We start from the raw sequence: 22,221 nt of genomic DNA on the forward strand, positions 1-22,221 counted from the left end.
TATTAAGAAGAATAGAGATACAAAGCAGACTGAAGAGAGATTAAAAGGTGAAATGTAGTGATATAGAGAGGAATCATAAGGAGGGGAGTGTGAAGCTATTCAAGGAAGGATGTAGAGGTACAGGGAGACGCAGAAGCGATTCAGGAGTAAAGTGGAGAAGAATAAAAGATAAAAGGTGACTTGTGCAGCGAGGCAGGGAAGAATGGGGGGAAGTAAAAGAGTGAGGAGAAGCAGAAAAAGAAAGGGACTTGTGATGTAATAAAGAGAACGGATGTGCTAAAGACAGTGTAAAATGAAACATCAATAGAGACGGGAGTGAGGCGGAAGTAGAGCGATACTGGTGTCAGTTTTGAGAAAAGTGAAAGGTGGAAAGTGGTGAAGTACTGAGGACAAGAAAGAGAAGTAGGATAGCCTGGAGATATACAGTGAAGAATGCAGGCATACAGAAAGAATAGGGAAAGATGCAATGGGAAATTGAAACATCAGTGGAGAGTAAAAAGGGAAGGGGGAAGAGTGATATATGAAAAGTAGCGGGTGTGGAGGGAGAGCAGCAAGAATTGGTAGAGGATTTGCAGAAAGGTGTTAGGGATATGGGGTTGAAAAGGTACATGGAAGCAGGGAACATAGCTGCCATTATTGCAGCTGCTCACTTGACACTGGGGTTCGTACTACCTAAGCAGGGTGATGGTGTAGGAAGCTGGCTCTGTGTATACTTTACCAGAGTAAGGTATAGTGTGCATAGAGCCCAGTGTAACCCCAAAGGTAGGCAGAGATAAAAGTAGATAGTACCTTACTCTCTATTTGTGGTTGTATGGGCGAGCAGTAAGGCTTTATGAGAGGGCAGTGTTAAGGATTCATTGTACACTCTCGGACAAGGAATGATGTCACATAATTTGTTTGTGTAAAAATATTATTTAGTTGCATTTTATTTCTAGAACCAAGCCAAGCCTGGTTCAAGTGAAATAATACTTTGCAAAAACAATACAGTTGAATGCAGTTGTATGTACTTGTTTTGTATACAAGTTGGTCCGTTATTTAGAAAAAGTTAAGATTACTTTTCATTTACTTTACAGGTACAGTATGATTACTTTTTGGATTACTTCTCTTACTCGGGGTGATATGCAGAGATACCACACTGGGATGATTCCTAGATAAAAGGTAAGTAAAACATTTTGTTCGAGGCATATGAGCTGCAGATTACACACTTGTGCATAGATCGCCATCTGGTGTTGGGCCCGGATGTTTGCAGTTTGTTTTTCCTCTTGGAAAGTCTTTGGAAGTCACGAGTTCGGTGACTCCTCCCTTGGATCGCATTGCGCATGGGCTTCGGCTCCATCCTCAGATAGTTTTTTTCCGCCATCGGGCTCGGATGTAATCTTCGCGCTCAGGTTCCGAACAGCTTCCAGTTCGACGATCGACGCGCAATCCTCACCCAATTCGCGGTATTGTTTTCGATCGCGATCTCCCCACTCGACGCGCCTCTCATCGGCAAGACCTTCGGTTCCAGTCGTCGTCGTCGACGGCGGCCTTCGGGCCTACCCAATCTCCGGTCCTGGCTAATGGAAAGGACTCCATTTAAAAAGTGTCCTCGATGTGGGTCAAAATTCCCCCACACCGATCTCCACGAGGTGTGCAACCTCTGCCTCTCCCCTGAACACGAGGCTCGAGACTGTCCGGCGTGTAAATCCTTCCGGTCCAAGAAAACGATTCGGGACCGAAGAGCCGGAAGAACCATGGCACACGGCGATCCCGGACGACATCTTCGGGGAAGGCGTCGATGCTCCAGAAGAACACCACACCGGCTAGGGACTCGTCAGCGCCTCCGAAGCCGATGATTCAGATGTGGAGGACATCACTCCGGCACAGAGGGTCATAAGTACTACTCTAGCCCCCCCCCCCCTCCCCACCCCCCCACACCCTCGCCGGCACCGAAAAAGGCTTCGGACACGCCTTCGGGCCTAAGCAAGACCAAAGACACTGCTTCCCACACCGCACCTTAGCCCAGCCGCTCGAGCCAGCCCACCGTCGGAGCCGATAAACACCCTTCGGCACCGAAAAAGAAACCGGCCTCCATCTCGACACCGAGCCACACACCAAAACACTCTGGGTCGAGACCCAGCTCCTCGGCACCGACCCTATCCTCGGTACCGACAAAAACCCACAAAACCACCGGCACTGACATTTCGAAGCCGAAATCCATCTCGGCGCCTACTAAACAACCGGAGCCTCCCAGGCATGGTTCCAAACAACGAGCCAGCACCGACAAGCCTAAAAAGTCAACGGCCCGACGCCTTCGGCGCTGACGGACCAACCAACCTCTCCAGAACAATTTACACCGGATCCCTTGCAAACAACATTAATTAAGGATCCCAAAACTGGACATTTAATGCTCTCTATCAAAAAGAGACAGTTAGACAAACCTGCTCCGCCTCCACCTCCAAAAAGGAAGGACTCTGCTACCTCCCCTTTCAGACTACCATCCCCACCTCCACCTCCACCTTCCCCTCCCCCACCTCCTCCACCTCATCATTCCCCCACTCCATTCCCGGATGATGATGATCAAGGGGATCCATACGACGACATAGGGGATGTACCTCAAGATATACCTACAGGGGACCCCACTACCACAGGATCCCCAGACTCATGGGACGATTATAATATCCCTGATGTCCCTAACGTCCCACAAGACGATCTTTACCCTTCCAGACCTTCTCCACCAGAAGACTCCTTGGGGTTCAATCATTTATTGCAAAGGGCGGCACACTACCACGGGGTAGATTTACATACCGACCCAGTGGAGGAGGATTTACTCCTAGATACATTTGACACCACACATAGGACCACCTCCATATTGCCTATGCTAACAGGTGTTATAAAACATGCGCCGGAGGTCTTTAAGGACCCAGTCAGGGCCAGGGTCATTAACCCGCGCATTGAGAAAAAATATAAAGCCGCCCCAACATACCCCATCTACATCAGAGGGCCAGCTTCACTAGATTCCTTGGTGGTATCCACAGCATGGAAAAGGGCCAACTCCCAGGCGTCAGTTGACGCACCACCACCTGACAAAGAGTCTAAACTCTTGGACACATCAGGCAAACGTACTGCATCTCAAGCGGCCAATATATGGCGTATCGCACTACTAGCGAGGTATGACAGGGCCCATTATGACGAACTAGAAGCCATAATGCACCATCTCCCTGATAAATACAAAGCTAGGGCCAATGAGCTAATTCAGGAGGGCAAAACAATTACTAATACCTCCATACGTTGTGCCTTAGACGCAGCAGACACAGCCTCTAGGACTATCAATACTAGTGTCCTCCTCCGTCGCCATGCCTGGCTAAGGATATCAGGTTTTAAACCGGAGGTACAAGCCTCCATCCTCAACCATCCCTTTGACCAGGAACATCTGTTTGGCCCCAAAGTGGATGACTCCCTTGAGAAAATGAAAAAGGACACGGACACGGCAAAATCCATGGGAGCCTTACAATCTCACCCTCCCAGACGCTCCTTTCGCCGCTCTTCCTTTCGGAGCACATCCAGAGGCTACTCCTCAGACACCGCTTCCACTGTATACAAATCCCCTACTCAGTCCACCTTTACAAGGGGTTACCAAAGAGGCGGCTACAGGGGCAACAATAACAAAGGCAGAGGCAAAACAAACACCACCCGCTCTGCCACCGCGCCTCCCCAATGACTTCCCTCCACTTCCCCCAGACCATCACACTCCGGTCGGGGGCAGACTCCAACATTTCCTTCCGGTCTGGACTACTATCCCCTCAGACAAATGGGTAACACAAATAATTTGGTCAGGCTACTGCCTAGAACTAACATCTACTCCCCCAAACATTCCACCCAGACAACGCCCAATGTCACCAGAACATCTGCGGCTACTCAAGCAGGAGGTAATCTCCCTCCTAGCCAAAGAGGCAATAGAACACGTTCCAACCAACCAACAAAATATAGGGGTCTATTCCCTGTATTTTCTCATACCAAAAAGGGACGAGACTCTACGGCCCATCCTAGACCTTCGGCCCCTAAACACATACATACACTCAGACCAATTTCATATGGTGACGCTTCAGCATGTACTTCCGCTACTTTCCCAAAACGACTTCCTCACCACTTTGGACCTAAAAGACGCTTACTTCCACATTCCAGTGCCCAAGGCCCAGAGGAAGTACCTCAGATTTGTAGTGGACGGCCAACACTACCAATTCAAAGTGCTCCCGTTCGGAGTCACAACCGCACCACGAGTATTCACCAAGTGCCTAGCAGTGGTGGCAGCACATCTGCGAAGACAACACATTCATGTCTTCCCATACCTAGACGACTGGTTGATAAAAGCCAGTTCATACAATCAGTGTGTACAACACACACACACCACCATCCAGCTACTTCATCAGCTGGGCTTCACGGTAAACCACAAAGTCCCATCTCCAACAATTCCACATAAAACAATATCTAGGTGCCACTATAGACACCTCAAAAGCGCTCGCCTACCCCAATCCTGCCAGGATTGCAAGCATTCAGGCTCTACGCGCAAAATTCATAGCACAACACTCCCTTCCAGCTCGGGTGTTCATGCAACTTGTAGGGATGATGGCCTCTTGCATCTTCATAGTACCTCACGCAAGACTCCAGATGCGTCCTCTCCAAGAGTGCTTAGCGCACCAAAGGAACCAGGCCCAGGGTCAATTAACAGATCTGGTGTTGGTAGACGGTCGTACCCATCGCTCTCTGCAGTGGTGGACCACCACAAACCTTTCCAAAGGTCGACCGTTCCTGGACCCGGTTCCACAGATAGTACTAACAACAGACGCATCGCTCTCCGGCTGGGGATCTCATCTATTACATCTCACCATGCAAGGCAAATGGACACCTCAACAGAAGCTACTCCATATCAACCATCTGGAGTTACTAGCGATCTTCCTAGCCCCAAAATCCTTTCAGACACAAATTTTGGGCAAAGCAGTCCTAATCCGCACAGACAACATGAAAGCCATGTATTATATTAAAAAACAAGGCGGCACACACTCTCCACAGCTCTCTCAATTAGCACAGAGCATATGGATATGGGCCATACCTTTGAAAATCTTTCTCCTAGCCCAACATGTCCCAGGAGTACAAAACACTATAGCAGCTCTACTCAGCACACAACAACTCCACGAGTGGGAACTTCACCCGCAAATTCTTCACCCATACTTTCAAATGTGGGGGCATCCACAGATAGACCTCTTCGCCACCCACGAAAACAAAACATGCCCAAGCTTCGCAGCCAGATACCCACACACATTTTCCAAAGGCAATGCGATATGGATGAACTGGTCAGGCAGATTTGCGTACGCTTTTCCGCCTCTCCCACTCATTCCACTAGTAGTGCGCAAACTACAACAGCACTCCCTCATACTAATATTAGTAGCACCAACTTGGGCCAGGCAACCGTGATACACCACACTGCTGGAACTATCGGTAGTACCGCATCAAAAATGACTCCTCTCTCCACACCTCTTAACCCAGAACCATGGAGAGATCAGACACCCGGACCCAGCTCAGCTCAACCTTGCGATCTGGCACCTGAAATCCTAGAATTCGGGTACCTAAATCTTCCCCCTGACTGTATGAACGTCATCAAAGAAGCTAGGCGCCCTACTACTAGAGCGTGCTATGCCGCCAAGTGGAAACGTTTTGTTATCTATTGTCATAACAACACCATCAATCCACTAGATGTGTCCATTCAACACATCATAGGCTACTTACTCCACCTACAAAGGTGCAATCTAGCCTATACGTCCATTCGACTACACCTCGCAGCCATAACAGCTTACCTACAAAACAGGCAACATCTCTCACTCTTTAGAGTACCTGCCATTAAAGCCTTCGTGGAAGGCCTTAAAAGAATAATTCCCCCCAGAGTGTCACCCTCACCTGTGTGGAACCTAAATATCGATCTCACCAGACTAATGGGACCTCCTTTTGAACCCCTACACAAGTGTGAACTTCAATTCTTAACATGGAAAACCGCTTTTCTTGTAGCCATCACTTCCCTCAGAAGGGTCAGCGAGATACAAGCATTTACTATTCAAGAACCTTTTCTATAAATGCACCATAATAAGGTGGTTCTCTGTACCAACCCAAAATTCCTACCCAAAGTCATTTCTCCTTGTCACCTAAACCAATCTGTAGAACTACCAGTATTCTTCTCGCAACCACAAACTGTTGCAGAAGGAGCTCTTCACACACTAGATGTCAAACGAGCCTTACTCTACTACATCGAGAGAACACAACCTTTCCGTAAGACCAAACAACTGTTTGTCTCTTTCTCTCCACCACACAAGGGCAAGGGCAACCCCATCTCCAAGTCGGGGATAGCTAGGTGGATTGTCAAGTGTATTCAAATTTGCTACCATAAAGCAAAACGAACGCTATCTGTTCCCCCTAAAGCCCATTCTACATGTAAAATAGGGGCTTCAATGGCTTTTCTAGGGAACATCCCATTAGATGATATCTGCAAAGCAGCTACATGGTCAACACTGCACACTTTCACCAAACACTATTGTGTAGATGTGCAAACCAAGCAACAAGCTAGTGTGGGCCAGGCTGTACTCAAAACATTATTTCAAACCACTGCAACAGATACAGGTGGTCGCCGCTAACGGTGGATACTGCTATATAATCTATGCACAAGTGTGTAATCTGCAGCTCATATGCCTCGAACGGAATATGCTACTTACCAGTATGCATCTGTTCTTGGCATGTAGAGCTGCAGATCTACACACGCCCACCCGCCTCCCCGGCTACCTGTATCTGTTCTAGCTTATCTTATTTAGATAACACACATGGGCATCTTCACTGTTATTACTACGCTCCATCTTTCCCTGCAGGCGAAAAACAATCTGAGGATGGAGCCGAAGCCCATGCGCAATACGATCCAAGGGAGGAGTCACCAAACTCGTGACTTCCAAAGACTTTCCAAGAGGAAAAACAAACTGCAAACATCCGGGCCTAACACCAGATGGCGATCTATGCACAAGTGTGTAGATCTGCAGCTCTACATGCGAAGAACAGATACATACTGGTAAGTAGCATATTCCTTCTCAAAACACAGTTTTTTAGGTTCCCATACAAACATCCTCCACACTTGGAAGTTTTTCAGAGGAAAACAGTCAATGCAATCCTATGGAGGAAAATAGGGTTATCGTTTTGCAGGTAAGTGAAGGGTCTTGAGGGGTGAGTTGCTGAGGTTAGAACAAGGGTTCCCCCAGGGTCAAGGATGCACTCTCAAAGCACTGAGCGGCAATAGGGCGGCAGGGTGCAGAGCGCTGAGTCCCAATGTTATCCAAGGGTGACAGTGTGACTCCGGTTGATGGCTGCTCACAGGCACGCCCCTTGGATGTGGGAGCAAAGTTCCTAGGGCTTAGCTCAGGGCAAAGAGGGATCCGAAATAGCACACAAGGGGCACCCCCAGTGGCACAGGGGCGCCCGGGTGCAGAGTGCTGATTTGGTTTTGGGCGCCCGATTTTGGCTGCAGGCTCGGTCCAGGAAGTCTTCCGGGAGAAACCAACAGCTGGGCAGGTAAGTTGGAGGGCTCGGAGACGTAGGTGCACCTCAGCTCCTCTTTTCCAGGGTGCAGGGCGACCGGATGCAAGGGTGCCTCTTGAGGTCAGATGTCACCTTACCGGGTCACTCGAAGTTAGGGGGTGGTCTCTGTGCAGAGGCTGCAGACGAAGTCTGGGAATCCTGGAGGGGTCAACCCACAGTTGGCTCGGACTCTGGAGAGCTGGGGTGCCTCACTGGGACTGGTGGACCACTCTGACTCGGCCAGTAGGGTTGGATGCAGTGGTGGTTCCAGCCGTCTGGTTTCTTTGTCCTTCGCAGGCTAGGAGTCTTTCTTTGGTGATTCGCTTGAACTGTTGTTCACAGAAGATCCGGTCTTTGATGAAGGCAGTCAGTCCTCCCAGGAGTTCTGGAGGTCGTTGGCTGCAGGAGAAAGGTCACTTTTGGCGCAGGATCTCTGGAAACTGTAGACGGGCCAGTAGGGCTGGGGCCAAGTCAGTTCTTCTCTGCAGTCTCCTCTGCTGGGAGTCTTCTCTCGTCCTCTTCGTTGGTTGTGGGACTATGCCTTCTTGGTTCAGGGATGCCCCCTAAATACTGTATTTAGGGAGTGTTTTAGGGGTCTTGAGGTCAGGAGCCAATGGCTACTGATCTTAGGGTGACTACACCTTTGTGTGCTCACCCCACGTGGTGGAGTGGACACAATCCCCAACCCAGATTGGAGAGTGTCTACCATCTGCAAGATGGCGGGTACTGAAGAGTGGGCTACACCTCGCCTCCCCCACCTGAGGGATGGGGTTGGTACACCTTTTGGGCTGTTCAAATGTTTCCTGCTGTTCTGGTAGCAGGAGAGGCTGGGGGTCGTGTTACAAAGGCGGCAAGGCCTCTGAAACTCCCCTATCACAGATGGCTCTTCTTGACTTTAAGCAGGTGTGACCACCTCTGCCCAGGAAAGGCTTTCTTACTGGGCCCAGGGAGCGAGGGCTCCCACCCTAGTGGTCCAGAAACATGTTTCGTGGTAGCAGGCTGGTGTATACCAGTCGAGGAACCCATTAGAGGCTGGTCGTTTTTCAGGGGGCATCTCTAAGAGGCTCTCTGAGTGCATGGTATAAATATTCCACCACACTGGCATCATTGTGGGTTTATTATGCTGGGAAGTTTGATACCAAACAGCCATTATGGTGCTGTTGTGTTCGTAATGACATACTCCCAGACCATATACTGTTATGGCTTTACCGCACTTACAATGTCTAAGAATGGAGTTAGACACTGTAGGGGTACAGTGCTCATGCAACTGTACCATCACCAGTGTTATAGTACACCCAGCTAGAGGGGTGTCTTACCTATACCATAGGCAGTGGGTTGCAGGCATGGCACACAGGTATGTGTGCCATGTCGACTTTTCACTTTTCTCTGCACCAAAACACGCAGCAGGCAATGGCAGTGTGAGTGTGTGTTAAGGTGCAGGACATTTAAGGGTGGGACACAATGTGTGCTGCAGCCCTTAAATGCCTTCCCTGGTCAAAGTGTCCTTGGTACCCATGGTACCTTTTACAAGGGACACATGTGCCCAGTGAAGTGCCAATTGGGGTACAATGGTACAATTTTTGGGAAAGAACACAGGCCCTGGGAACATGATTGGCAGGGACCCAGGTCACCAAGTCAAAGTGCACTAGGAATCTGGCAAAACGTGGGGTGGGGTGGGGGGGTTACTGCAGAAGAAATCCAGCTTCCTACTGATGTGGATCAATTTTCTCACTTGCATTAGGGCAATGACACCCTTGCTATGCCACTGGGAGGAAATCGGTGGCATGAGGATTTGTACTACAGGATGATGTGGTAAAAGCAGTCACACATAAATGGACTACAAGACCACCACATTTGAGAACCACCCACTTTCTAGCCTAAAATAAGAGTTTGCTGACACCATAGTATAGGATCACACTTTTGAAGAGGAACTCCATTAAATGTCCATCTTCCATCTGAAAGTCGAAACACGTAGAGGTTTGGACTGAGTGGTGCATTAGGAGTCAGATAATTGAATTCTTTAGTGGTCTTACACAAGACTGCATTATTTTGGAATTCATAAATAGTAAGGGGCACTTAACCCTCGTAGGAGTAACAAATAGTTGTATAATTGGACAGGAACCTAATGATGTGCACATTGAAGCCTTGTCAAAGGATCCTTTTGTTGTGAAGGGATAGGAAATAGTAGTTGGATGCACAACTTTAGAAAGTTCATCCAATCTGCAGAGCCCATGGTCTTGTACGATGCAGTGAAGTCTCTGACTTGTGTTTCTCTGCTAAAACAGCTCAAACAGTAGCGGGGCTGGGGAAATTTATAGAATTAATCCAATCTTTGATGCAAAATATAGAGTTACAAAAAGAAACCAGTCGGCTAGCAAGCAAAGAGACCGTGACAAAATGTTCCTTTAAGTCTAATGCATTTGCACTTTATAGCCAGTGTTGATATTAATGTTAAGGTTTTATGTTTTACCAGTTTGTAATAACATGCGTAGGTTTTTAACTCTGTTCTTTTTAATAATGACAGTATATTGTAACGATTTTAAGTAATTGAACAATAAAACTTAATACAATAATACCATTTTAGAAAGTATGTTAACAGAAATACTTACTTTACATTGTGTGTTCACTATTGAGGAATGAATAGGGGGCATGTATACTCTTTTCAGGAGAGCATATGAAATGATTGGATATTAAAAATAAGTGAGAGTTTACTAGAATTAACTCCTTGTTGGGTAGTCTCTTCTAAAAAAAATAAAATGTAATTTAAGGTGTAGTGTATGACTTTTTTGATCCCGTTTCAGTTTGTGACCACACCTTTTCCACACTAAAAGTGCCAAACCTTGTACCAGTCTCCTTGCTTTCAAGTCCAATAAATCTGAGAGGTACCCCATTCATGCACTGGTAGAGGACGTTGTAGTGCATTTTTCTGCTCATTCGGTTGATTTCTATTACCTCTTTCTAGAGTTACGAATAGATAAATGTCGATCATGTGCACTGTGATGGGAATCTGAAGTTGTGTTTTCTAGTCCTATGGTCCCTCTGTTTGTGCCAATGCACCGGCCTAAACTTTAGTTTATGCCATCCTAGGGGAACAATTATTAGTATTCCTGCCCAGTTAGCGTAGTCAGTTTACGGTTTATTATAGATATGAAATTGTGCTGGGGTAATGGTAGCTAGAAATTAAATATTCCCTTCACATACAGTCAAGCACTGTTATTAATACAGATGGACTGATTCACTAAGATGAATCTAGTGTAGATGAGTTTATGATAGAATTTACCATCTTCTAAGGGATACTTCTAACCGCTGATTCCTCACCTGTAGAGTATTCCCGGGTGCAAGACGTTATGTGGAAGATTTAAAGCTACATTGCTCCGGTGTGCCAGTAGGTGGCACCATGCAGATTTGCGCTTACTTTGTTCTGCCTCAGAAGTGACAAATGGATCCGCACCACCTGTACTTTGACGTCTGTTCCGCACCTATGTAGGCATATCCGGAGTTTGATTCAACGTGCCGTAATGTTTTGCATTTTTTCCAGTGTGTATGGGAACTATGTCCCCTCCTAAAAACAACGTGGTTTAAGCCTTGTGGGGACTGTCGCTGATAGATGTCTGTGACAGATCTTCATGAGGTGTGCCTCTGGTGTTGAAGCTTGGAGCACAACTTCAAATTTTTGAGGAGTGAGAATCCAAAGGCAATGTGGGAACGCAAAGCTGTACATTGCAGAAACTCCGAGAGAAGTGATGGAAGTTCAGCTCCCGCTTGAAGTCTGAAGTGTGGTCCTGATTCTACTGCTGGGCCATTCTCCTGAAAGGTCTTAGTCATTCACGTATCTGGTAAGTCATAGTCTAAGCACAAGAAACCCAACCCGGATTCATCCCACTCTCAATCTGAGAAGGCTTGAGGATGTCTAGTTTTCTCTCTGCCCTGCGCCAGAAAGACTGGTGGTTCAGGCTACAAACAGCAGGGTCACCCCAAATGAATTCCCAACTACTCCCCCCAGACAGAGAGGTTATAAGAATCAAAGCATTCATCCTAGCTCTCTGATCAGTCTGTGCCTGCTGTCAGATATACCCACACTTTATGGGAGAAGTTTGGCGAGATCTTGCCAACAGTCCCACATCCTGGATATGGCAAAATATATTATATTTATCTAGATTGGACACTACCAACTGTTTGAGCAGAGCAGTCGACACTAGTGTAGTGCTTCGGCATCACATTTGGATGAGATCCACGGGCATCTCGGGTGATGTTCCGGCCTCTTTGATAGATATCCCATCCTTTGGATCTTGCTGGTTTAGCAAGGAGGCTGGTTTAGTGCTGGAGCAAATTTTAAAAATCCGGTCACAACACGTTTCTTAGTCCTTTCTGATGCACTAAGACAGCACCCTCAACAATTTCACCCCTTCTGTTGATACTCCTTAAGTATGGTGTACCGGAACCCCAAGCCCACCGCCTCCGCAACAAGCACACCCGCCCTTTTCAGAGCAGAGATCAAACTGATGACCAGGCCACCAAAGTCAGAGAACGTCCCGGGCCCCCACTCCTGAGTCATCAACCTCTAAGCTGCTTTAGTTTGCCCTTAGTGGCACATGACCAACCATCCTGTGAGCCAGTATCAAACACTTCCTCCATCGGTGGCAAAATATAATATCCAATAGGTAGGTCATTCAGATCATTCAATGAGGCTGTGCCCTTCTGCACCTTCCACCAACATCAGAGTCTCTTTCACAGGAGGACCTGTCCATCGTGTGTCAAGTGGTGCAAGCTCTTTTGGCCAAAGGAGCACTGAAAGGGTTCTTGACTTGTAACTAGAAAATAATTGTTTCTCCTGCTATATACTTGTGCTGAGCAAGGTCAGAGGCTTTAGTTCGAGTTTATATCTAAGTCCGGAGCACCTTCTTGCAAATTCAAGATGCTCAAATAGGCCCTGGTTCTGTCTGCCTGAATCCACATGACTGGATGATGGCTTTTGACCTGCAGGGCTCCTACTTCCGTGTGCCCATCCTGCAATCCCACAGACGCTATTTGTGGTTCAAAGTAGGGTTGGAATATTTTCAATTTGCTGTGCTCTCCTTTGGCCTCACCTGCACCCCTCACGTGGTCACGAAAGTGATGCTGTGGTCGGAGCACCCCTTCAGAGGTTGGATATTCCAGGTTCGAGGCATATGAGCTGCAGATCACACACTGAGGATAAGATCGCCATCTGGTGTTGGGCTCGGATGATTGCAGGTTGTTGTTGTCTTCGGAAGAAGCCTTTGGTCACGAGGTTGGTGACTCCTCCCCTGGACAACAGTGCGCATGGGCATCCACTCCATCGTCAGATTGTTTTTTTCCGCCATTGGGTTCGGATGAACTTTTTTCCGCTCCAGCAGAAAACTTTTAGCAATCGATGTAACTCTTTAATCTTCATTCCATCGACGTCGAAATCAACTCGGACCGGTTCCGGAAGCGGCTGATGGACAGGACACCCTTCAAAAAATGCCCCCAGTGTGGAGCGAAGTTCCCCCACAGTGACCACCACGAGGTTTGTAACCTCTGCCTGTCGCCGGAACACAACGAGTCCACCTGTCCAGCTTGTGCCGCTTTCCGTTCGAAGAAGACCCTCCGGGACCGAAGAGCTCGACGCCATATTATGGCCAAACCAGCTCCAGAACCGGAGGACATCTTTGCGAAGATGACACCGAAGATCTCGAGATCGTGTCCTAGGCCGACGATTCCGATGACCTCATCACTCCAGGGCAGCGTGTGAGTACCACCCCCCTGCCCCTGCCCCATCCAAAAAGGCATTGGTCAAGACTCCGCCAGCTGGGCCCAGTCGCGTCCGAAAATCCTCTTCAGAAGCCCCGCCCTCGGGCCCGGCTCCGAAGACATCTAAGCCTGTAGGTGGCTCGGGCTCGAGCAAACCTCATGTAATTGTGCCTTTAACACCCTCTGCACCGAAAAAACCACTATCAGCACCGAAACAGGCTTCAAGACCGAAATCTCCTTAGGCACCGAAACGTTCCTTGGCACCGAAGTCTCCACCGGCGCCGAAACGTTCTTCGACATCGATGCCTAAAAGTCCCTCGGCACCGAAGCTATCGGCACCGAAACATACATCGGCACCGAAAACTCCATCGGCTCCGAAAAATCCATCGGACCCGAAACATCCTTCGGCACCGAAAACATCATCGGCACCGAAAACTACGTCCACACCGAAAAAAGCTCATAAAGACCCGAAGCGGCCGTCGCCACCACCACCTTCGGAGCCAGATGAACTTTTTCGGCCAGATCCTACTCAAAAGCGGATCTACATCAATCCCGACACTGGACATGTGACTGCCGTCCCATATAAAAAGCGGAAGCTGGACATTACACCTCCTCCAGCTCCCATACGGAAAAAGGACTGTGCCACTTCACCACTTCGTCCTTCCTCTCCTGTATTACCTCCTAACCCGTCCCCCTCTCCTCCTCCTCCTCCTCCTCCTTCTCCTTTACCTTTACCTTTACCATCTCCCTATCATTCACCTCCTCCACAGGATGATAATGATGACTTAGGGGGAGGGGCGGACCCTGATTTATTTAATGATCCTGTTGATCCAAACGACCCGTTTACATTTCCAGACACAGCACCGGTAGATGACTGGTCTTATCCAGTGCCTGACATGCCTGACCCCACTACCTACCCCTCCAAGCCCTCCCCTCCTGATGACCATTTGGGATTTGGCCAACTAATAAATAGGGCAGCAACATTCCATGGTGTCACTATGCACACGGACCCCCTTGAAGAGGATTTTCTCCTCGATACTTTTGAGCAGTCACAAAAAACTGTTCACATACTTCCCATGATTAAAGGGGTTATAAAGCATGCCACTGAGGTCTTTAAAGACCCTGTTCGAGCGAGGGTTCTCAACCCCCGCATCGAAAAAAAGTACCGACCAGCCCCGCAGGACCCTGCATACATTAAAGCCCAGCTCCCTTTAGACTCCTTGGTCGTATCAAATGCCAGGAAGCGCGTTAACTCACAGACAACTGGAGAAACGCCCCCCCCCAGACAAGGAGTCTAAGCTTTTAGAGGCCTCAGGCAAACGAGTCGCCGCACAGGCGGCGAACCACTGGCGTATTGCCAATACCCAGGCCCTGTTAGCCCGGTATGACAGGGCGCATTGTGACCAACTTGAGGACCTTATGCAACACCTGCCTGATCCCTTTAAATCCCAGGCCGCTGACCTCATTCAGGAAGGCAAGTTAATATCTAATGCCTCTATTAAATGCGCCTTAGATGCGGCAGACACTGCTTCTCGGGCGGTCAATACTAGCGTCTTACTCAGACGACATGCCTGGCTCCGTATTTCCGGTTTTAAACCAGAGGTTCAAACCGCAATTCTAGCTCAACCTTTCAACCAAGAGCAGTTATTTGGCCCTGCAGTAGACACTGCATTAGAAAAAATGAAAAAAGATAATGAAACTGCCAAGTCCATGGGAGCACTGCAGTCTCCAAAAAACCGGGGTTCCTTTCGTCGCTCCTTTTATAGAGGAGGGTCCACCTTTAAAAATTCTGGACAAACATCCCCTAACAGAGGATATTTCCGGGGAGGTTATAGGGGAAACAATAACAAAGGTCGAGGGCGGGGCAACAACAACAACACCCGCACCTCCCCAGCCACCAAACAGTGACTTGCCACCACTCCCCCCAGACCATTCCACTCCGGTCGGGGGGCGACTCCAACAATTCCTACATGTCTGGACTTCCATCACCACAGACAGATGGGTAAGACAAATTATCCAGTCTGGCTACTGCCTAGAACTCATACAATCCCCCCCAAACATACCACCCAAACAACGTCCAATGTCCTCACATCATCTCTCTCTCCTCAAACAAGAAGTTCAATCCCTGTTACAAAAACATGCGATAGAACCAGTCCCTCTTCAACATCAGGGAACAGGGGTGTATTCTCTATACTTCCTCATTCCCAAAAAGGACAAAACATTACGGCCCATACTGGATCTCAGACTGCTAAACCAGTATATACATTCAGATCATTTTCATATGACCACCCTCCAACAAGTCCTCCCACTGTTACAACAGGGAGACTTCCTTGCCACATTGGACCTCAAGGACGCGTACTTTCACATCCCTATGCATCCCGCTCACAGAAAATATCTACGATTTGTGGTAGATGGGCAACACTATCAATTCACAGTTCTCCCATTCGGAGTAACAACAGCATCCAGAGTGTTCACCAAGTGCTTAGCAGTTTGTCAGCCCCACAATGCCCGCACATCCAGTCTGTGGGAAGGTGGCTGCCGAAATCTGTATTCCTTTTCTCTCACAGCACGTGCAAGGCTGAAATGTGCATTCAGCGCAGCGGAGAGTCCCGTGGGAGCAGCTGCCCTCTTAACACCAGACAAGTGGCCAATTAGCTGATAAAATGAGGTCCCTCTTTAGTTGTGTAGATCACGGGGAGGGGGTGGTGTGAGAAAGTGGCTCTGTATATACTGTTCCTTAATAGGTACAGGGTGTACAGAGTCCACAGTCCCCCAGGGTTGACAAAGGTTAAAGTTAGATATAACCTTACTCTCTAAAGTGGTAGCTTGGTCGAGCAGTAAGGCAGTATCAGAGGACAGTGTAAAGCATTTGTTGTACACACTCAGTCAGCAAATGGTCTCACACACTCAATAACTGAACTCTAGGCCAATGGTTTACATATAAAAAATATATGCTTGTTTTATTTTAGAACCAACAATTGGATTTAAAATATACTTTCTCAGAATGAGATGCTTTATATAAATACTTTTGCAATATGCAATTGACTTTCGTAAACAGTTACAAGTGGTTGCAATAGGCAACTCTATTTTAAACAAAACAATGCATTGAGCTCAATGGAAATTTCAAGTTATTTGCAACAGATTACTTTTAGGATTACTTTTGGAATTCCAGGACTGGATCCTAGATTCAGTCCTGGGTCAGTACTTAGAATCAAGTGATGAAAGTCGACTTAATTACTGGGATGATTTTTAAACAATATTTAGCTATTTTAAAAGTTGACACTTAGAAAATATTTCAAAGAAAACAGTCAATGATTCCCTATGGAAGAAAATTCAAGTTGCAGGTACAGTATGTTCTCATTACTTTTGTAATCCAGTACTGGGTGCCTAGACTCAGTACTGGGACCTTTATCCAAAACAAGTAAGTAATTACGTTTTCAGATATTATACGATTTTTAAAGAATATTTAAAGATTGCAGAAATTGACACTTAGAAGAAATTTCACAGAAAAACAGTCAATGATTTCCTATGGGAGAAAATTGGGTTACTAGTAAGTACAGTTGTAAGTATTTTTCATAGTCAGTGCTGGGCACCAAGATCCAGCACTGGGAGCTCACCTAAGAGCAGGTGAGTATTTTCGTTTTTGTTACTCTGCTTATTTTTGGTGAATATTTTAAGATTTGAAAAGTCCACACTTAGAAGAAATTTCAGGAAAAAGCCAGTCAATGTTACCCTATGAAGAAAATAGAGTTATCGGTTTAAAGGTAAGTACTCGACTGGCAGAGTTGAGGTTCTGGGCATAGACTCAGGGGTCCCCAGGGTCAGGTAAGTACAGTTGGTTCACCCTCAGCGACTCTAGGGCGGCCGGGTGCAGAGAGAGTTAGGCCCAATATTTTCCTATGAGGGATAGGGGGGCCTTGGTTGGTGGCTGCTGACTAGCAAGCCACGCGGCTGTGGGAGCTGGGCTCCTGGTCACTTACTCAGGGCAAGTGGGGAAGTAGGTAGGTGTAGAGGTTGCACTGCCAGGGCCACTCGGGCGGCTGGGTGCAGGGTGCTTTTGAGCCTTCGGGCGCTCAATTGATTTCAATGGGAAATCTCCGGTTTAGAAAAAGACTGCAAGCTCGGGATGAGGATTCTTCAGGTGCCACCACCACTTCGAGAGGTAAGTTGGGTAGTTGGAGGATAGGTAGGTACCCCGGGAGTGGGCACAGGGGGCCGCGGGGCGCTGCGTGCAGGGGTGCCTTTTGGTGTCGGGAAATCTTACCCTCTGTTGATCGCGGTAGGGGGGGCACCTTGTTCTGAGGCTGCAGGCTTCTTCAGGAGTGTCGAGGGAGGTCCTTGGGTGCCGGACTCGGGGTCACAGTCGCCGTGGGGTCGTCCTCGTGGTCTTTTTTTCACTCCAGCACTGGCCAGGCTTGGCTGGTGCAGAGTGTGCTGGGTTCGCGGTTCAGGGCTGCTGCCAGGGATTAGAGGTAGGTTTTGAGTAGAGCCTCTACTCATGGGAGTCCCAGGGGCTTAGAGCTAAAAGGTAGCCAGGTCCTCCGGGGTTTGTGAGGTTGCTGGCCACAAGAGATGCCGGGTTGGAGCAGGAGCAGGAGCAGGTTCGAGGGTCGACAAGCCGGTAGGGCTGCGGCCAAAGCAGTTGGTGTCTTCTCTTCTTAGCAGCTGCAGGGCAGGTCTTCTTTCTTCTTGCTCTTCTTTGTATTTTCGAATCTGGAATCTGGGGAAGGAAGGTTCAGGGTGCCCATAAATACTTGATTTAGGGGCGTTACAGGTAGATGACGGGCAGGGACCAATGGGTCCCTGCCCTGGGGTGGGTACATCCCCTATCCTGCCTCCTTCCTGTGGGAGGGGGGCAGTAGCCTAGTCCTGATAGGGTAGGGCTTCCCATCTTCAAGATGGCGAGAGCCCAGAGATGTGCTTCACCTCGCCTCCCCCACCTGAGGGGTGGGGTTGGCAGGCTGGCACATCCCCTGTCCTTATTTGGGGTTTCCGGCCAAGCTTCCTGCCAGAGTGGGGGGTTGCAGTGGCCTGGGGAAGCTCACAGAGGCGGCATGCCTTTGAAGCTTCCCCCTGCCCATCCTGGGGGAGGAGATTTAGCACCTCGCCCAGGATGTGCATTGTTGCAGGCCCAGGAGAGCAGGGGCTCTCCCACCCAGGGGTCCAGCAACATGTCTGCTGTGTGGCAGCCTAGGCAGCCTCAGAGCAGACGTGGATTGTAGGTTAGGTTTAAGGGGGCATCTCTAAGATGCCCTCTGGGGTGCTTGCTACATTAAATCCCACACTGGCATCAGTGTGTGTTTAATGTGCTGAGAAGTTTGATACCAAACTTCTCAGTCTTCAGTGTTGCCATTATGGTGCTGGGGAGTTCGTGTTTGACGAGCTCTCAGCACCATGTACTCTTAAATGGCAGCACTGCACTTACAGTGCTCAGGAATGGACCTGGGTACTGTAGGGGCACAGGGCTCCTGCTCCTGTGCCCACACCATTGGCATAAGGTACCCAGCTAGAGGGGTGGCTGATGTATGCCATGGCAGTGTAGGTGATGGGCATTGCACACAGGGATGTGTGCCATGTCGACTTTGTTTTGTCTTGCACCCAGACACCCAGCCTGCAAAGGCAGTGTGTGTGTGTGTAAGGGTACAGGGCCCCTAAGGGTGGCACAATGAGTGCTGCCGCCCTTGGGGGCCTTCCCTGGTCACAAGGCCCTGGGTACCTAGGGTACCATTTACCAGGGGCTGACTCTAGCTAAAGGTAGCTCGTTGGGTTAATGCGCCTGCTCCGGACATCCGGGCATAACGTGTATTCCCTCGGTTTAAATCCTGGCGGAGGGAGGTTGGCTGTACTTTGTGCCGTTCGAGGTTTGTAACAAGCTTTCTTTTCAGCTTTTAAGATCTCAAACAACCCGTGGAATAAAATGGGAGGTAGTATTGTACACTTGCAAATGTGTTCGATAAAACAGATATCGTCTACTCCGCGTTATTCACTGCGCTCCTCATGTCCGGACTGGCGCTCCTATGTGTCAACTGTTCGGCATTTCAGTTTGCTCCCAGATTTTAAAATTGCAAAATGGGAGGATTTGCCTAGCACCTCAACCACAAACATAATTACCATTATTTTGGTTATAAAAGACGGTTTCTTCCCCAAACAAATATAGGTATTGAAGAATTTAACAGCTCTTTCTTGATTCTTAATAAGTATAAAATTCGGAAACTTGAGATATTAGATTTAAAGAGGTACTCTTACAGGGGCCATCCAGAGCACAGAGAAAACAAAGGCTCACCATTGCCTTGTCCTCCCCGTGACCCCGTGCACCTCTGAGCTCCGTGCCTGCTTCACAGCTGTCGTGAAGACTTTTCTTCTCAACTTCTTAAATAAACAAGCAGATAAGAAAAGTCTTCACGACAGCCGTGAAGCAGGCGAGGCAGTCCACCAAAAAGCCAAAGGGAGGTAACGAAAAACCCTCCTTTCCAATGGGAAGCCAGCGTTTACCATAAACGCTGACGCTACCCAATGGAAATGAGGGGCGGGGCTCGAGTCCCCTTCTCGAAACTGACTTGTTCACTATAGCTCTCGCAGGCGAGGAGCGCTTGCACACTCCAACGCCAGGCGAGACCTAAAAATATACATGGTGGCATCCAGTCCTCACTCACTGCGATACATCGGCACCTTCAGGCACTTGGTAAGAAGAGGCAGGAATGCAACACTCTTATCAAAAACAGTGCAGTGACTACTCTGCACTTGCTTGCTAATAAGGAGCGTAGCATTCATCACATCTCAGGAGATATACTTTCAGACCATAACTGGTGCACCACTGTTCTCAACATGGCTCAAATCCTTTAATTTCATCAGCACAGCCAAACATGCATTGGCAAAGCCAGTGTGTTTTGGTTTTAAACTGCATAACTTGACCTTTTGGCTTTGCCTAAGCTTTTTCACATGTGATGATTTGTAAGAGCAAAAACAAAATGCTTATTTGCTGATACAACAGCAAAACAATTGCGCATATTATAATCATGCAACTTGTCATACTCATATTTTAAAAGAATCGCCCCAGAAATGATTAGCTGATATAGAGATGAGAAATCTAAATTCATATCTGTTTCCTTAGGGATCACACATTGTGTGATATTGTGTAGTTGTGATTATTTCTGGACTACACTTTTAGTATCTTCTAGCAACAGGGCACTCTTAAAAGTAAAAGAAACCCTAGTATTGAAACGTATATTAAAACCAGACATGCATTTCTTTTATTTTTTGTATGAAAATAAATTAATTAGAAGACTGTAACAATGTGCCAACTCTTCACATATGGAAGCAAGATGTCGTCTTTACCCGGCTTCAAATTAAAATGTTCATGCAGATGTTTGATTTCAATTAGCACCTCCTAATTTCCTCAGCTCAAAAATAAAGATGAAACGTTATAAATTCACAGTTTATCAATTGCTCACGTAGAGTTCCAATTGCCAAGTATTCATATTTCTGTTGGTCACTGGAATGTGGGAGAAAGAGCATAAAAATCGGATATAAAAACAGTGCCATTATTATGCAACTGTAATTACGTTTTCGTAATATCATTTTTACTGAAGACGTATGATTGACATGCAGTTGAGTGATTAGCTTGCCAGGACTAACGATTTTACGCCCGTTTAAATTGCAGTTGAGTGATTAGCTTGCCAGGAACAACAATTTTACTCCGTTTACATAGGCTGCATAGAACCATTTGATTGTCTCTCACAGGTATCTGGTACAAGGCCTCGTCCTACATATTAACTGGTTGCCTGCTGAGGGAGATCTCGGTTCCAGCAGAGTTGTTCCTTTCCTGGGAGCTACCAGTAAAACACTTTAATTTCCATCTCCTTGAGTTGTTCCACTGCATTCTTTAATTAACTCAAATTCGTAAAATGTATAGCAATTCGCTTTTATTTTAGTTGTACTGCTTATAATTTCCCTATTAAAACTGTGCGGTTGTTGGACAACATAAACGTCATGATTGTGCAGGTCTGATTCCACGCACACCTTCAGGATATGTTGGCCTAACTCCTGCTAGCTCACAAAGCACCACCTGTACCCCTAAACCTGACCAGGTCAGGTAACAAATGGATTGTGCAACCTCAGAACATGACAACCCTGACTCCAAGGAATCGTGGTAGAACCTTTTCATTTGGTTACTTATGCATACCTAAAGAGATGCACAAGAAATTCTCAGCAAGGCGTTTCAATATTTATTATAACATTGTGCTTCTTGTATAAAAGACATGCACTGCAATAATCAATAGAAGGAAACAGAAAACCGTAATTAGTATTGTGAGAATTGTGAAGAAAATGAATGATTCAACCATTTTGCTATAACAGTAAATATATGCTGGCATATAAGTACTGTATTATTTTGTACTCCTACCTACCTCTGCCTAACATAGTATGTCTAGGTTGGGTGACCTGCCGTTTCCCTGTAGGGTGATCTAATTCCAGATTACCTGGAGGTAAGTGTCATCAGGGTGCCTGTTTTTGGTGTAGAGCTAAGTCGCATCCCCCACCAAAGGTAAACGGGAATCAGCCGGACTGGAATTCCGGGGTGCAGTGACCTCAGTGTCTGCAAAATCCTCCTATGTCTAAACAAGGGAGTGATGCTGCTTATATAATAAAATATCACCCATGCTGCCATTCTGAAGCTCCAGTCAAACCACCATTGTTTATTCTATTGTGATAGCTCTGTCCGCGAATAGGCAAAATAAGAGACAGCATTTTGTGTAGTGTACCTGGCCTCTGTACAGAATGTTCAAGGCGGTGTTATAATATGCCTACAAAGTAGAAAATGTAAGGAAAGCCATTTCAGATAATATTATCCTGCACAGGCAGGCAACGAATTGTTGGTCGCATGTCAAT

At 47.5% G+C, this 22,221-nt stretch overlaps 1 protein-coding gene across 5 annotated transcripts in view; it reads left to right on the forward strand.

The window, feature by feature from the left end:
* Positions 1–22,221, forward strand: part of MGA (MAX dimerization protein MGA) — a 1,048,942-nt gene that overhangs the window by 494,143 nt on the left and 532,578 nt on the right. The gene's annotated exons all lie outside the window — the stretch shown is intronic.

This window comes from Triturus cristatus, chromosome 9 (assembly GCF_964204655.1).
Source record: "Triturus cristatus chromosome 9, aTriCri1.1, whole genome shotgun sequence".
Taxonomy (NCBI): domain Eukaryota; kingdom Metazoa; phylum Chordata; class Amphibia; order Caudata; family Salamandridae; genus Triturus; species Triturus cristatus.